At 36.9% G+C, this 17,810-nt stretch overlaps 1 protein-coding gene and 1 long non-coding RNA gene across 4 annotated transcripts in view; one reads left to right on the plus strand and one right to left on the minus strand.

Moving 5' to 3' along the window:
* The window catches only part of LOC109433445 (uncharacterized), a 314,324-nt gene that overhangs the window by 14,439 nt on the left and 282,075 nt on the right, over window positions 1-17,810 (plus strand). The gene's annotated exons all lie outside the window — the stretch shown is intronic.
* Window positions 450-13,934, minus strand: LOC115258425 (uncharacterized). The gene is made up of 3 exons (XR_003893650.2): window positions 13,786-13,934; window positions 12,631-12,755; window positions 450-1,015 (listed from the first exon to the last, which is right to left on the minus strand). It is a non-coding gene; the product is annotated as an uncharacterized LOC115258425 (long non-coding RNA).

A 17,810-nucleotide genomic window follows, 5' to 3' on the forward strand; every position in this document is an offset into this window, starting at 1 on the left:
GAGTTTGTCGGGAGTGGGATTCGATCCCAGGTCCTCGCGTGTTCTAACCAACACACCAGGTCCGCTCCACGTTTATAAATACTTATAATTACAATAATAATAATAATAAATAATAATAATAATAATAATAATAATAATAATAATAATAATAATAATAATAATAATAACAATAATAATAATAATAAAACTAATTTCGATCGTCATAAAATTTTGCCAGAAAGGGGAAACTACTTCAACCCTGATTCCGCAGTGATCAGCACTGGAGGGCAGTTAAAAACTATGAATCTATTATAATTAATACGGTTTGTCCTGTGAGATGCTGCTTGAGTTACGAGTTACGGAGACTCATATGAGACCAATAACGGTTCGTGATGTATGTCGCAATGACGTAATGCTTCCGGTGCTTTCTCTACCAATACGTTATTCGGTTTATTTGTTAAAACAAGATCTAATATTCTCATGTTTTTATTCTTTATAACATTTTTCTGAAAGAGCCCATACTCTAGAAGTTTGCGAACAGAATTGCTTTTTTCTTTTTTCTCTCCCGACATTTTATAGTGCGGAATATGTTGCTCAGGCGTCCACTTTAGGTCTGGACAATTGTAGTCTCCCAAAAGTATGACTGTTTTTAGGCCTTCAACTTCAAATAGTTGTTCTATTGTTTTGACATGGTATTTATACATTTTGAGACCCGATGACGGAGCCAAATAAACCCCGAGAATGTACAGTGTTTCTTCTGGAAGCGCCACCTCCACAACGACCTGCTCCAGATGTTGGTACTGCACCGGACGCAAGGAGGCCTTCAACGATTTTCGCACGGCTATCAATACTCCACCTCCTCTGCGAGTGTCACGATCGTGTCGAAATACTTGATATTCCTGGCAATCGAATGAAACTCCTTGTTTCAGCCACGTCTCCGTCAGAACTACGAAATCATAACAGCTTTCGTCAATTTCTTGACTCACCGTTTTGGCAGATCTTAAAACACTGTGAGCGTTTTGGTAGTAAATTGTATCTAAAAGGATAGGTATTTATGAAAAGCATAAAAAAGTTAATTATTAGAATAGCGAAATAACAAATGTTTGCATTGAAATAAAAAAAAAACAATTAGTGGAAATCTACTATTAGTAAAGAAATATAGAGAGAAATAGAAAAAAAAAGTTCTAGGATAATAAACAGGAGTTTTTGTTACTAAAAGAAGGTAAAAGTCATAATAAGCCAAAATCTAAAAAAAAACTAAGCAAATGAGAACCGTGTAAGCATGCATCTATTCAGAATGTCGTACTTAACTTCTTGACAGCTTTTCCATCGAAACCTGCGAATATTGTGCTAGAAAAACCGTTCTTGAAGAAAACAAATTGAAACAAGCAAGTACCACCTGGGTTGTAAAATGTCACAAAAATGCAATTTCGTTATTTGTTGATTTCTATGCCCCTAGTAAAAATGTTTGTTAACCCTAAAAGGGATACCTTCATGGCCTCTGTTTCGTCACCTCGCTGAGTGTGTTCCATCAAAAACGAGCTCTGAAAGGCGCCTGGGGTCCAATGGACCCCAGGTATCCCTTTTTGGGTTAATATCGTTATTATACCATGCTAGTTATAGCATTATTGTTCACGGGTGGAAATGGTAGAACTGGAAAATGTCATGACATTTCCGTGACATTTTACAACCCTGATGTGTGACATTTCAAGCTTTCACTCGAACTATTTCATGTCATATTTAGTACAAAATCATACTCACGGATAATGTTTGCCCTGTTTGGCGATGATTGAAGGGTTATCTAAAGATTTGTCTTGTGTTATTGGAAGATAGTGGGAGTTTATTTTCCAATTATTTAAAATGCTGCAGCATCTATTGAGTGCAGAAGTTGCTAAACGGAGCAACTCATACCTTTCTTCCCTTTGCACGTGCTTTCACAATCATGCATTTGAATCAGAGCTGCGAAATATCAATCATGTCAGTTGTCTACTGATTTTGCACCACCGTCACTATCCCTGTAGGCCGATGAATATCATACTAGTAGTGACCGGCAACGACTTGACACTGACCCGCACTCCAGAGCACTATCATAGCAACTGAACTGATATTTTGGCGATTTTAGTCAAAACTCAAAATATTTAATGACCATCATACAAAACTTGTTATTCTGTATCACATATTCAAATTTCATCACAGGCAGTGTTTATTTCGATTTTTAAACGAATTTTAAAGATGGCCTGTCAGTGATATCTACCCGCCATCGCAATCAGTCCAGTTGTGATGGAAAAAGAAAAGTGACGATGACTCAACAGAGCACACGCTGACTTGGATCGCATTCAGCCTATCAAAATCGGCGGTTTGCCTACCATTGATATTGACAGAGAGCAACTCTGATTTGAATATGTATTTATATTTTTGACATGAGGTTTCATCGCTTTGGGTCATATTTTTGATGGACCTGAAGGTATGACAGTTTAAATCATTGGGTCACTGACTACCAGGAGTCGAATAAGTCGAATACTATTTTAAGTCATTATCGCATATATGCATGAACTGACCAACAATTTACATATCATATAATGATTTTTTCTGAACATATTACGATGTACCTAGAAACATCGTATGAAAATATGTAAGTGTCATCAAATGCATTTATATATTGCAATTAATGGAACTCTATCATTTGATTGCGATGCACATAATTTACTCTCATAAGCGTGTCACCTAACTCACAATGTGTCTTTTTTCTTCGTTCAAAAAGTACCTAAGTTTTAATCACGTGTGAAGCATTAATGCATAGTTAATAAACGTTTAAAATTTGATTCCATTCGGTTCACTGGTTTCCGAGATATGATGACAGCTCAAAAATTAGTTGTTTAAAAAATAGCGTTTAACGAGAAGGGTTCTTACTTTGTGATGCACATATAATATGTTGACAAACAGCCAAAATTTGAGAATTTTTGATGCACTCTATGAAAAGTTACAGCATGTTGAATTTTTTTGTGAGAAAAAAAAAAGAATTCCTCCAGTTCTTGTTCCTATGAATCCCTTCAGAATATTTCACAAGAAGTTTGTTTAGAAATTTCCAGAGGTTATTGCTATTTATTTTAACTAAAAATTTTGAAAGAGGGGAAATATATTTCCAGAGGTATATCAAAAAGTTTTTTTTTTTTCAGGGTTAATTACAGAAGAATTTTTTTTAGGGGTTGATTGTATAATTTATATTAGGGATGTAGTACCGGTAGTACCGGTACCGAAAATACCGGTATTACCGACCAATTTTTGGTACCGAAATACCGGTACTGACTGAGCATTGCTACCGGTACTTTCGGTACCGCGAAATGTCTCCCAAAGAACTGAAATCCGATCATTAGCATAGCCAATATACAATGGAAACATTTAAAACCAAGTACTTTGACAAACAAACATTTTATATATGCAACAATTCTGCAAATCCAGGGTATCATAGCAATGATTGGTTTGAAAAACGTTGAATGTTGGAATTGGATTTACTAGCTTAGAATAAAATTTGTTAGATCAGGGTTTCTTGTTATTTCTTCAGTTTTTATAATCCGTTGATTGCATCATTCAGAAAAAATATTTAAATTTTCTTCTGTCTTCACCTTGCAGCTATTTGATTTTTGTACATGTAAGAATGTTCCTGTTTCATTTTAAACTGACCAAAATACTGCTTGTGAAACTGCACAGAAGCTAAAAATTAGCTCCAAAATAAGTTTCATACAACTAATTACATTCTATCCATTTTATTTATCTATAATTTTTGTTTAATTTTTTGTTTTCTGGATTGCTTTTATGACATCCCAGAAAACCGTAATTTACAAATGCCTGGTAAATTGTTGATTTTCTGTGCAAAATAGATTACTCTTCATTTTAGTGAAAAATTTCTCAGTACCGGTAATTTACCGGTACTGTAAGCCCCAGTACCGAAATACCGGTACTCACCAAAAGTGGTCGGTACTGCGACCCCTAATTTATATTAGAGTTTCAGAGGAAATCCCTGGCGGAATCTATGAAGTAGTACTTGGAGATATTTGTGAAGGAATCACAAGAGCAATTCCAAATTTTATCCTTTCATAAATATGTGCAGGAATCTCAAAATACAAAAGGAGTCACTGGTGATATTTCTGAAGGGATTCCTGGATAAATTCCAGAAGGATTCCATGAAGAAATATCTGAAAGAATCCATGAAGCAATGTTTGAAGAAATCTCTAGTCGGATTCTTGGGAGAATTTCTGGTGATGTCTGAAAGAATTGTCGGAGAAACCCCTTGGGCAACCCTGGGTGTAATTTGTAAAAGAATTCATTGATAAAATAAAAGTTTTCTGAACATTTTTTTTTATGTTCTAAGAAATTCCTGTTTAAATACCTAAGACTATTTTTGGAAAAGTTTTTGATTTAATTCCTCAAAGAATTCGTGAAGGAAAACCTGAAAACATTTTTGGGTAAAATATGTAGGAATACAAGGCAGAACTCCTGAAGAAACCTTTGTTTGAAATTCTACTGTTATCTTCACAGAGAAATTCCTACAAGGACCACATAAAATTGTTTTTTTTTTTTTAAATCAATCACGTTGAGTTGATTGAAAAGTCATTAATTGACCACACGGGTTGGTACACCAAAGACTTTGGACGCAAGTCCTACAGAAATTTTAAGAGACATTCTTGCAGGAACTTCCATTTGAATTTCTGAAGAATTCTCAGCAAAAGTTCTGGAACAAATTTCTGGTAGATTTCCTTACACAATATAAGATAAAATGTGTGATGTAGTTCCTGGCAGAGTTTTAAAAGGCATCCGCGGAATACTTCTTTCAGGTAGTAATTTCCTCATTTTAAGGGAATTTCTAAAGAAAATTTTCTTCAAGAATCCCTGGAAATTTTTTTAAAGACATCGTTAAAGTAATTTTTGAAAGAATATGTGAGATTTGATTAACGAATCATGGAGCGATTTTGTAAGGAACTCTGAGAGAATTTTCCAAAAAAATCTTTGGAAAAATTTCTGAAGTAATCTTGAATGGAATTTCGAAAGGAATTCGTGGAGAAATTTCTAACGGAGATCTTGGGCAAACTTATCAAAAAGACTATGGAGAAAATTCTCATTGAAGGGATTCTGTACTTTTATATTTGTGGAGGAAACGCAGGAAGAATTTCTGAAAATATCCGTTATTGTAATTTATGAGGAAACCTTTGAAAGGGTTCCTAGAAGAACTTTCAGACATATTTCTGTAGAACCCTTAAGAGAAACACTTTTCATTTATTTTGAACCCTCACAGAAACACTTTTCATTTAGAAGGACGACTATGAACCATGTATTAGGTATTGCGCATTCCCCACCCCACTGGACCCCTTTCGCAGTTAGTATGAGTGCGGAAACGTGAATAATACTGGAAAAAACTTGAAGGCACGAAATGTTGCTAATTGACAAATTGATAGATGAAATTTGTGAAAAAAAAATCGCGTTCAGGCAGGAATCGAATCCACGACTTCGTATTCGCCAGGCCGGCGGTTTGACTAACTAAGCCACAGAACAAGTAATGATTCTGCGGAAAAGAAAGCCAATCAGAGTGATAATGATTCCGCAGAATCATTACTTGTTCTGTGGCTTAGTTGGTTCAAGCGCCGGTCTAGCGAATACAGAGTCGTGGGTTCGAATCCCACCGCAACGCGATTTTTTTTCACTAATTTCATCTCTCAATTTTTCAATTAGCAACATTTCGTGCCTTCTAATTACAAGTTTTTCCAGTATGTTTAAGATATACCAGCAAATCTGGTAAAATGCCAGTAAAATGGGCAATATGTGTCATTATAAACGTGCGTATGGTTTTACCGAACGGTTGTCAAAAAAAATGCTGAGCCGTTGTCATGCTATAGCAATCACTTCGGTTATTTTTGTCAGTTCGTTAAAATGCTGTGACTACTGAGTGCTCAGTAATCGTTTCAATTACCGAAATGATCCCCGAGCGCTCTGCTGTTATAATCCCGTCAAAAATATTACTGAGTTCGGTAAAAAAAAGTTAGTGTGTATGCATTACAAGATGCTGAAAAAGTGGGCAGAAGACACCGTCACGATTTGACGCAAAATCGCAGTTTTATTCACAATTAAGTGGGGTGTGAAATGTGCAATATAGTAAATGGGTTACGAGGGGGAGGCTATTTATTTCTTTCTACCACTACCAAGCTTGTCTCTTACGCCTCTTTCTACACTAAACGGGTAAAACACATGCACAACAGACTCAATATTAAAAATAGATGGAAAAATTAAAAAAGCAACAAAAAGATCAACTTCAAAAAGAGTTAGAAATTGGAAGGAGATTCACTGACCTTTGAATTGCAACCAGATACCGTAGCAGATAATCAAAATACCACACACTTCACTTGAACTACATGCTACTAACTACCGAACAATTTCTATTATTACAGAGTGACACTAGTTAGTTCAAAAATAAATGGTCAAAACTCACCGAACCACTGATAGCTTTTCGTGTTGTGAATAAATCACATCATCAATGCACGAGGCATTTTTGAGATCGGAATCCGTTTATCTGTCAATGGAAGTAATTTTATAGTTGCGATTGAACGGGACAAATAACATACACTGAGTGGAAAAATCACTTAAATTCTACTGGAAACCTAAAGTAGATTTTTTCCATCTAACTGAACATTTGAAACTTAAATGATCAGTTAGTGAAAATATTCTACTGAAAAAATCCAAAACAATTAAGTGAAATTTTTCACTACCAAATCATATAAATTTAAAATATTTGTTTAGTATAATTTTACTAGTTTTTACCATTATTTTTATTTTACTAAAGGTAAATTCAAAAATTTGGTTCGTCTCCGTGCCATTGGAGACCACCAAATGGTTCCCTTGATAAAAAGGAAACATCTGAATTTACAGAACATGTTGCCATCATCACATTCATGCATGGTTCGTTAGTGATGGGTGACAACTACACGCTTCAATTTTGCATATTTTCGACTGCAGTAAAATTCACTTGAAAACCATATACAATTTATAATACGATACAGTGCGAAATTTCCAGAAGCTTTTTTTTGGAGTTTCACTATGCTTTCAAGCGGGTTTCACTTAACTCATGTGAACTCACTAAAAAATTGATTTTGGGACGGTTACTTGACTTTTCCCATTGAAATTAAAATGAAATTTCCTCTCAGTGTGTAAGTATGTAGGAACCATCGCGGCGTACCGGTCCTCTTTTCTCGTGCAACTCGTGAGATTTAAATCTGAACAATACTAATAAAAACGAACAAGTAGAAGCGGTAGTGGGTTAGCTAGGTCTCCTTAAGCAGAGCGTAGACGGAAGGTGGAAGCTACGCACGAGGCACCAGCGTAGGAAACCGCATTTCCTCCATGACATCAATAAACATAGAGATGGGCACCCCGCAATGGAGGTGGCTGAGCCAGTGAGGACTTCCCTAATGAGATATCAGAAGGCCGGCTCCAGAGGTACGTTATCCTCTATTATGGTCATTTGTGTCATTAAGGCCCTGATGAGACTTCGTAGGTCAACGACAGCAACCAAGCAGGACCATGATCACCTCATGGCCACTGTGGCAGCGGCAGTATCCATAAAGTTGGAGGTACCGAAGTCTACCCAGACGGAGGCTTCGCATTCGCGGGTTCCCCTAAGAGTACGCCGGATGCGATTGCTTACGCCAAGCAATCGCAGAAGCGTGTGAGGCAGTCGTCAGATGAGGAGCAACTAGGCGGCGCTAGCAAGGCTTGGCGATGTAACTCCGGAAGTTGGCAGAAATGCTGGTAAATCGGACCCCAGCCAGGCGTCTCAGCACACCCTGGATCGAAGGAAATGGAGGAAATGTGACCATTGATAGGTCCTCTGCCACCACTTGATAGGGTAGGTCAGAGGTAGGACGCCCCCTGGACCCTAGTGCACAGGAAAAAGAAAAAGAAGAAGAAGTGGGAGGAACAGGAGCGCAGGGACACCAGGTCACGGAAAAGTAATAGGGCAGGTGCCAAGCACGAGAAGGGAGACGCGCTCGTCATCAAGACAACAGTCCAAGTACTCGGAGGGTTTGAAGGCGATGAGGAGCGATGTCAGTACAACAGGGAGCAATAACGAGTCAACACCCACTTTGAGGGAAGTTAAGACAGCTATTCAGCAGCTCAAGAACAATAAGTCTGCTGGTAAGGATGGTATTGAAGCTGAACTCATCAAGATGGGCCCGTAACAGTTGGCCACCTGCCTGCACCACCTAACAGTCCGGATCTGGGAGACCGAACAGCTACCGGAGTAGTGGAAGGAAGGGATCATTTGCCCCATCTACAAGAAAGGTGACAAGTTGGAGTATGAGAACTTCCGAGCAATCACAATTCTGAATGCCGCCTACGAAGTGATATTCCAGGTCCGTTGTCCGTCGTCTTTTACCCAAAGTGAATGAGTTTGTGGGAAGTTATCAAGCAGGCTTGGTTGACGGCCGCTAGACAACGGATCAAATCTTCACCGTGCCGTGCGGCAAGTAAGTCAGGCGGAAGAGGCCCTTGGCATTGGTGTAAGAAGTACAGCGACTCCAAAGGTGGAAAACCTAGACGAGATCACTGACGCGGAAGAGCTCGTCATGGTACTGCGGCAACAATACAAGGTGCCGCTGGTCACCACTATTGTCCGGTGCGGAAAGGCCTTTCAGGGATACAGGTGGTCTTGGTACAGTTAACTTTGGTGGACACTTACAAATCTGTTAGGAAAGCTCAAGGTGGGCTGGTCGGTATGCAAACTGACCATGCACGAGCCTCCGAAGGCTTGCTTTAGGTGTCTAGAACCGGGAAACGAATCATGGGATGAGACAGGAGCAAGCTGTGTAGACGGTGCGAAGGTGAATGCCATAAGGCTGCACTAATCCTGCCAAGTGCTTGATTTGTTCCGGAAAATCCGCGTACAACAGGCACCCAAAGGGAGGCTTAAGGTGCCCGGCCTTCAAACGAGCCGCTTGAGCAGTCTCTACAGATGTTGGAGGGGATCATCAAGTAGCTCTTTTCGCGTCATGATCCTAGTCCTAGGGCTTCTGTCTTAAGATCGCAGGAGACTGGGGCTGCCAATTAGGAAGGGGTCTCCGTCGAGGATTGTAAAGCCCCAGGTCGAGCGTAGGTAAAGCCCCAGGTTCGGGCGGAGTTTTGAACCTTGCCTGAAAAGCAGCTATTGCAGATGCTCTCGGGATTCTCAGATCTGCTATTCAGAAATGCATTCCCAGAGGTTTGGAAGCGGCAAAGCCATCCAGCGCTGCAGTCGAGAGCACATTCAGGGAAAAAGGACGTGGAATGATTCGACAAGGAGTGCAGAACGGTTTTGAAGGAGATGAAGCCAGCGTAAACAGTAATGCTGCAGAATGGAACCCGACAGAGCTCTGGAGAACAAACTGAATGATGCAGGGTACGCAGACACGGAGGAACAGTAGCGGAAGCTGCACAGTTAAAATTTTCGTGTAATTTTGCGTTTATTTCGATGCACATATTTGGAGCATCGAATTAAACGCAAAATTAAGTGATGTTTTAAAAATACACGATCTGTAAATTGAGTCGTGTAAAATTAAATTCGTTTAAATTCAAACGATGGGTTCATAAACAACGTAGGTGTATTTTTACAGCTTTGGATTGCATCCAAGCAGTACCCAAGATTTCCTAATGATGCCTTTTTGTCTAGAATTCGGTCCCTTCACAAAGGGATCAAACATCAGCTGCTTTGTTTTGCTCTGTTTTACCATAAACTGCGCCATGAATGTTGTTCTCGATGCGAAGCGCATCGCAAAACGGAGCACCGGAAGATACGCGGGGACTGCTGTTAGAGGCGCCATTGCCGATTATTTTCGCTGTTTTTGTCAATACTGTGATCCACACTCGACGTCATGCACTCGTTTAACTTAGGGTTTTCTTGTATTTACGTACTCAATCACACAAAAACACGACACAAAACTTATAAGCAGCGCATCTTCCGGTGCTTTCCGTAAGAACAACTCTTGCGATCGCCAGCAAAACAAAACTAAACCCAGGGACGCCATTTGTATTTTTAGTATTAAACGAGTGATCGTGTAAATTTACACGATAGTTGAAATTTCTAGCTTTTTCAATGGGAAATCGTATGCTTTTCAAGTTATTTATAAACGCAAACATAAAAATAAGATGCGGTGTAATATTAAGATAATAAAAATGTAAAACTGAGTGTTTTTTAATGCTCAAAATATGTGCATCTATTTCAACTCAATTTTCAATCGTTTATTCGTTTAAACTCGTGTAAATTCACAGTTACCACGATTTACATGTCGTTTAAATTTAATTATTTTTTCCTGTGTAGGACTACGTCAGCACGGTATATGATGGAAACCAACCAGTAAAGGATACCAATATATTCACAATAAATTCACAACACACCAACGACCGATCAAATTCCAGATTTTTTTCGCATTTTCAAACTTACATTTCATTTTTTTTTCTCACTGAATTTTTCGTCGTCTGAAAAACTTGAATCTGACTGAATAACTCGGAAAAATCTAGAGAGTTTCAACACAGTTCATCATAAACGTCAATATTTACTTTGCTTGAACAGGCTTTTTTTATCGAAAGCGAATTTGCAAGGTGGTCCAAAAACAGGTGGTCTGCCCCAAAAGCCGACTTGAACGGCTATACTCACATTTTCAGCAGCACTTATCCAAAAGAATCTAAAACCAACGCATTTGATTTAGATAATTGTTAGCTTTCTAAAATTTAACAAATGCAGAATTGAACAATTAATGCGTTTTGTGTCAAATGTCATTGTATTTTTTTATTACATTGCTCACGAATAACCGGTTCAGTTTTTCCTAGCGGGAGGGGTACGTTCAGGAATGGAGCAAAACTCGAAGATATTACACCCACTTCTTTGCATGTTGGGTTGTGTAGGGTGTTAACACATGTATAATTTTGACTGCAGTGAGTGACTCTGTGGAGGAATTTTATTGAATTCATTTCAGGAAACTCACAAAGATCTTTCTTAATTGACATATGAAAAGGTTACAATTGGCATACGGAAAATGTATTATTTAGATGCATAGTTGTTCATAAAAGCGACGATACGCTGGATGAATCCAAAAAACCACCAACCATCCTTCAGACCTCAATCTTCAGACTTCGAGTTAACAGCTGATTTATTTTGTCAATGCTTTTAAATTAAATCTGCATCAGTTCGATCGACGGGTTCCCTAAGCAAGTTTTAAATTAAACATTATCCATCAGTGCGATCTAGTGGTACACAAATTTGAACAAAAAATCTTTTGTATTTCCGATCTCTGCGTGAAAGCCTCACGTACGATGTGTACAGTGAATTGAGCGTGCTGCTTTTCCACCGCTGTGCACAGTTTGCTGCTCAGTGGATACTCACGTACAGAAAGAGCAAAAGAAACGTAAAAATGAACATCCATGCAATGTTCTCTCACGCAAACATTTAGGTGTTTAACCACCACCAGCGGTAATCGCACAAACACAATGAAGCGCGACAGCACATAACTCATAAAGCAATGTGCGCAAGCGCTGTTTTTCTGTGTGCCTCTTTATTTGTGTTTCTCTGTAAGAGTAACGTTTTCGCTTGTACTTTTGTTACTTGTTCCGTGTTCAGTGGGAGTATCGGTTACTGCGAACGGTTATGTTTTCCGTGCTCTAGGGATATACATTGTGGTACGTAATAGATTGGGAAAACGCCGATTTTTATACAAAATGACCACCATTATGCACCACAGTGTATTTTATCGTTTGAATCATGTGATCTGCCTAAACAGTTATTGTTCAATAGTTCGTACACGCAATCCCTTTTCAGGACATTCGAGGTTTCAGTGTCAGTGTCCGTTGTTATTTAAGTTTTCTTAAGATCTATAACAGCACACTCTAACAAATGAACTCTCGAGTATGCGTGAAGTTTTCAATATGAATTGCACCTTAACCCTCTAAGGCCCAACCCCGCCCTAAGGCGAGGTAGAGTTTAAGTATATTAGTATTCTTGCTTTTCTGAGCAATCAAGCCTTTTACATTTTTGCCTGATTTTTGAGACTGTTATGTATATATCAATATGGTTTTGATGTTTTTCAAATAATTTAAACATTTTAAAAATCATCAAAAAATTACGTTTTGGCCACTTTCTAGAAGTTTTACATTTCACATATTGTTTTTTTTTTTTCAAACATTATATTACAGCCAAAAATTTTAATGGATTCGAGTTTATTATTAAATTGATATTATTTTTTAAAATGTTATAAGGAACAAAACATTTGGAATGAGAAAAATAAAAAAAATATTTCTTCTATAATAAAATATAAATCTCCAATGTTTTCAAATAAAAATTCGTCTTCAGAAAAAAAAATTAATAGTAAAAAAAATAGTTCCTAAATTCAAAAACCAAAATTCTCATTAACCAAAATATCGATCAAAACATGTTCAAATCGATTTCACTTGACAAAAAATGTTATTTAGATCAAAAAAAAAAAAATAAAAATAAACAAATGGGGTATGAAAGGGTCAAGCTTCATTGACGTATTAAAGTGAGGATAAATTCAACTGAACTTGGGCTAATTATGACACTTACACTTCACTGCACTTATTTTGGCTCATAGTCTATCGTTTTGATTTTAATTGTCTTACCTTTTTCGGGACAAAGTGATGCTCAAAACAACCTCAGTATAATTCAACCAGGTTTCTTCATATTTTTTTTCCCTCCGAGTTTTGGCAAGCGGTGGCAAATTGATACTGTTAATGATGTGATCCACCTGAAAAAAAAAGAAAATTTATTGATTTTTGTTTGTTTTTTTTTATTTATTTTTTTTATTTGTAAATTTTAACTTAGACTAATTATTCAAACTTTTTTTTGTTTGGTTTTAATGCTTATTATAACTTCAAAACATTTAGATTTTTCTGCTGAGTTCAGTCATTCAGCAGAAAAGTCCTGAAGTTCTGAAAAGTAATAATTCATGTTTTGTGAAAATGTTAAGTTCGAAACGCTAATTTTCTATACAAAAGGGTTTTTGCAAAAAGGTATGCTTTGAAATGTTTGCATTATAAAAAAAAAAAAATATATGAAAATTTGCGCATTTTAGAGTCGTAATTTCCCACATCCTTCTTTCTTTTTGATGATACGTCTCAACTTGATAAGAACATGTTCCTCAATTTCTCATTTATGCGCTGAGAGCTTTCTGTAACATTTGATCATTAAGTATTATCGCGCACGATGTTATTCTAGACCATAAATAGTTAAGAATATTTCCATCACGAAAACATGCTCGACCTACCAGAAATCGAACCCGTCACCAACAGCATGGTCTTGTCGAATACCGGGTTAATACCCAGAGCGTTTACTGCTTAAACGGATTTAATAGAAGTTTTAAGGTATTTATGTATATCAATAATGACGTTTTTTATTACAATAATTTTACAACAGCTCGAAATATAATGTTTTAATTTTATCGAAAGTTTTATCAACATTAGTATGTTTTTCTGGAAACAAAATGGATAATTGTGTTAATAACGCTTGCCAGGGTCTGGGATAATTTGCACAGGGTGTCCTATTTTGGTCACTTTCCGCTTTAACTAAGTAATTTTTTGACCAATTGACTTTAACTTTTGCACATGGCTTAATATTGTATGTTTCTCCTCGTGTCTCAAAAATCAAGCCAAGAGGTTAAACATTAACTGAGTTATAGCGGCAAGTGCCCAAAATACACAGATGGTCCCAGACTTCATTTACGATATATAATGTGACTTCATAGTTTCCTTGAACGCAATGAGTTTTACCAAAATTACCATTTTGATCTTCTGTAATTCGCACTACTTCACAACAGCCATTTCTCAGCAGCGGTGAAAAAATACTGTGGTGCAATTTGATTCAGGCGCAATTCGTTGCGCGTTCCCTGAAGTGGTTGATAAGAAATCAACCGACAGGATGACTTTGTGTGGTGAGCATTTAACTGTTTTGCAATCTTTGTCAATAAACATGTACACGTCTGACCAATTCCCTTTAATTTTTACTGTTATATTCCCCCCAGATAACAGGGATTTTTGTCATGGAAATATTGTGAGTCTTACCGACTTGTGTGATATTTCACCGAATTTTTAGTAATTTAGTCTACCGAACAATTCATTTTTTGTTGAGAGTTTCACTCAGAAAATTACATTGTTTTCTTTTCAGATTTCGAAAGCTAGTGTTTCTCATTAAATTTTCTTTAATGGTAAAACATTTAGAAACAAAAAAAAAAGAAAATAAATAAAAAAATTAAATAAAAATAAATAAGACATTTCGACGCAGCATGATTTTCTCTACATCACATGATTTTTTTTTTTTTTCAATTGAAAAGTTCTCAAAACAAAATAGTCTTATGGGACCTTTGTAATATAAAATATTATTTCCTATCGTTTGAGGGGCCCAAATGGTGGATGCGGTAAGCGCGCGGGTATTCAGCAAGACCTTGCTGATGCTGAAGGGTTTGATTCCCAATCGGTCCAGGAACTTTTCTTAATGGAAACTTGCTTGATTTCCTAGGACATAGAGTGTCTTCGTGCCTGCCAAACGATATACGAATGCAAAATGATCATTGGCAGATCAAACCCTCAGTTCATAACTGTGAAAGTGCTCATAGAAGTCAAAGCTGAGAAACAAGCTTTTCTTTCATTAGGACGTTTCGTCAAAGAAAAGAAGAAAAAAAATATGATTTATGTGTTTGTTGATAGATAATTTCGATAATTTGCTTGAACCGTAGACTTTGGTATACGCTTATTCGTTCCTTGCAATGCAATGTATTGACATCAGCCAATGATTGTAGATTGCAATAAAATTCCAAGGAACCGTTGTTGTTGATAACCGCTCCAATCAATTGAGCTGTCGATTACTAATAAATTTGCTTTACTCTGTGTATATTTCACCGTCTTATCAAGCAGTGCACAGTGGGAAAAATCGACCCAAAAAAACGGATCTTTTAACGCCGCTGGTTTCGGTACGTGAAGTTGACCATTTCTGACGTAAAAAGTTACGAGAAATCGATTGGTGCTAAATTCATTCACCGCGCGGCACGGAAAGTGGTCCATTTTGCCCTATTTTCCCCATTTTTCATGCAAAAAGAGAATCAAAATGTACTTTTAAACAGCTAACGCGACTGTAGATCATTGAAAATAGCTGCAGGTGTAATTAAAGGTCAATAGAAATCATAAACATACATGGAAGATCCTTTTAAATGCTTATTTTGCCCCATATGCCCCAACAACTGTCGGATATTCACAATTTTCCTAATTATGAATGGATTTTTAATGTTACTGACTTGAAGTTGATTTGTTTGGCATAAACAAAAAGCGCTAGAGCTTTTATCACCAGAATCATCTTCGGGGGTTGTCCAATTTGCCCCATTTAGCCCTATTTTCATGGAAAAGGAGATTTAAAATGTATTTATGAAAGACATATATTGCTATGGAACGTTGAAATTAGTTTTAGGTGCAATTGGAAACTAACAGTTATCATGCGCATATAAGAAATATATTTTCCCTATTTTACCCTACATTCCCCTAAAACTGCTGGATAATAACATATTTTGTATGATTTTGTAATGTCGCTGGATGCAAAACATGAAGCCTTGGATCATTTTTGATGTATACAAATGCGGTTTATCGATTAATACTACAATCATTCTCATAAATATAAATAGCACAATCATTCTCATAAATATAAATAGCTGTCCATTTCACCCCAATTCGCCCTGATTTTTGTCATGTAATGAACAAATCAATTTGCCCTGATTTTTTGTTAAGTAATGAATAAATAAATTTCCCTTATTAGCATTGGTACTGAAACCAATACATAAGACATATATATGACTTTTTCTATAATTTCAGCTTTTGATGGGCAATTAAGGGCATAATTAGCATTTTATAAAATATGTCACATATGCGCTAAACTAACTAAATATGGCGTCTCAAAGCATCAAATTATTTATATTTAAGATGCCTCATTTAATCAGTTGCGTGCATATTTGCCACAAGTTAACATAAAGGTTAATGCTTATTACACCCTTCATTCCCCACCAGAGTCATATGTTTTAACTGTTCTTTCGATTCCGATTGGTAACAAAAGTCCATCAATTCGGACATAAGCAAATGGGGGAAATCGATTCATTCATGAGGCGACAACAAATCAGGGCAAATTGGGGTAAAATGGACAGCTATTTGTACCCTCCCGTGGATGATTCTAAAACTTATCGATAAACCGTATTTGTACATATAAAAAATGATCTAGGACTTCATGTATAGCAACCAGTGACATTACAAAACAATAGAAAAATGTTATCATCCAGCAATTTTAGGGGCATGTAAGGCAAAATAGGGAAAATATCTTTCATTTATGCGCATGATAGCTGTTAGCTTCCAATTGCAACTAAAACTAATTTCAACGTTCCATTACAGTTTCTGTTTCTTATAAATATATTTTAAATCTCATTTTTCTATGATAATAGGGCACAATGGGACAAATTGGACAACTCCCGAAGATGATTCTGGTGATAACGGATCCAGCGCTCTTTGTTAATGCAACAAAAGTTAAATTCAAATCAGTAACATTAAAAATCTATTCATAATCAAGTAAAATTCTGAATTTCCAGTAGGTGTTGGGGCATATGGGGCAAAATAAGCATTTGAAAGGATCTTTCATGTATGTTTATGATTTCTATTAACCTCTAATTACACCTGCAGCTATTTTCAATGATCTACAGTCGCGTTAGCTGTTTAAAAGTACATTTTGATTCTCTTTTTGTATAAAAAAAGGGGAAAAAGGGGCAAAATGGACCACTTCCCGTGCCGTGCGGTGAATGAATTTAGCACCAATCGATTTCTCGTAATTTTTTACGTCAGAAATGGTCAACTTCACGTACCGAAACCCGCGGCGTTAAAAGATCCGTTTTTTCGGTCGATTTTTCCCACTGTGCAGTGTATAGTCATGGTGCACGGTACTGATACTTTTCTTCAAGTACATAGTCTGAGATTAGACCATGTGCTGAAGTAGAGCAAAGTGAAATGGGTGCACCATGGTAACCCCTGTTGTCCAGATCAGAGTATCATCATCATCTTCTTTTTTTTGTTCTTGACGTTACATCCCATTTGGGACAAAGCCTGCTTCTCAGCTGGAAGTGTTCCATGAGTTCTTCCACAGTTTTTTAAGTGAGAGCTGCCTCCGTCAGCGACCATTTTTCTCATATAACTGCAGTTTTCAAACCAATTACCAAAGAAGTTTTCTGTAGCACATCCTAACGCAGTCCCATAGAAATTTCCAAAAGCGTTACCAACAAAAAAAAATAGTTTTAATAGGAACTAACAAAAAAATCACAAAAAATTGGCATAAGGTTTCTATAAAATGTCCAAGAAATTCCCAATGGAAATGCTAAAGATTTTCCAATGAAACTTCCGAAGGAGATCTAGAAGAATAGTTGAATACATTTCACAAATCATTGCCGAATCAATTTCCAAAAATATAACCGAAGAAATTCTCAAAGAAATTGTCGGCGAAATTACTGGACGATTTCCCAAAAAAAAACCCGAAATAATTTCCAGAGGAATTACCAAACAAATTGATAAAAATGCTTGCGAAATAACAAGTATAGCTGATAAAGAAACTCTCAGTGCAGTTTCTAAAAGATTTCCAAAATATTTCTCAATATTTCCAAAATAATTACCAAACGAGTTTCCAAAGGTTGAAAGAATTCAAGAAAAAACTTAACTATTGCCTAAAACACCCTTTTCCAGTAAGAAGCGATTACTTGGCCCCCAGCCTAAAACAGGCTCGGATGCGCATG

This window comes from Aedes albopictus, chromosome 3 (assembly GCF_035046485.1).
Source record: "Aedes albopictus strain Foshan chromosome 3, AalbF5, whole genome shotgun sequence".
NCBI lineage: Eukaryota > Metazoa > Arthropoda > Insecta > Diptera > Culicidae > Aedes > Aedes albopictus.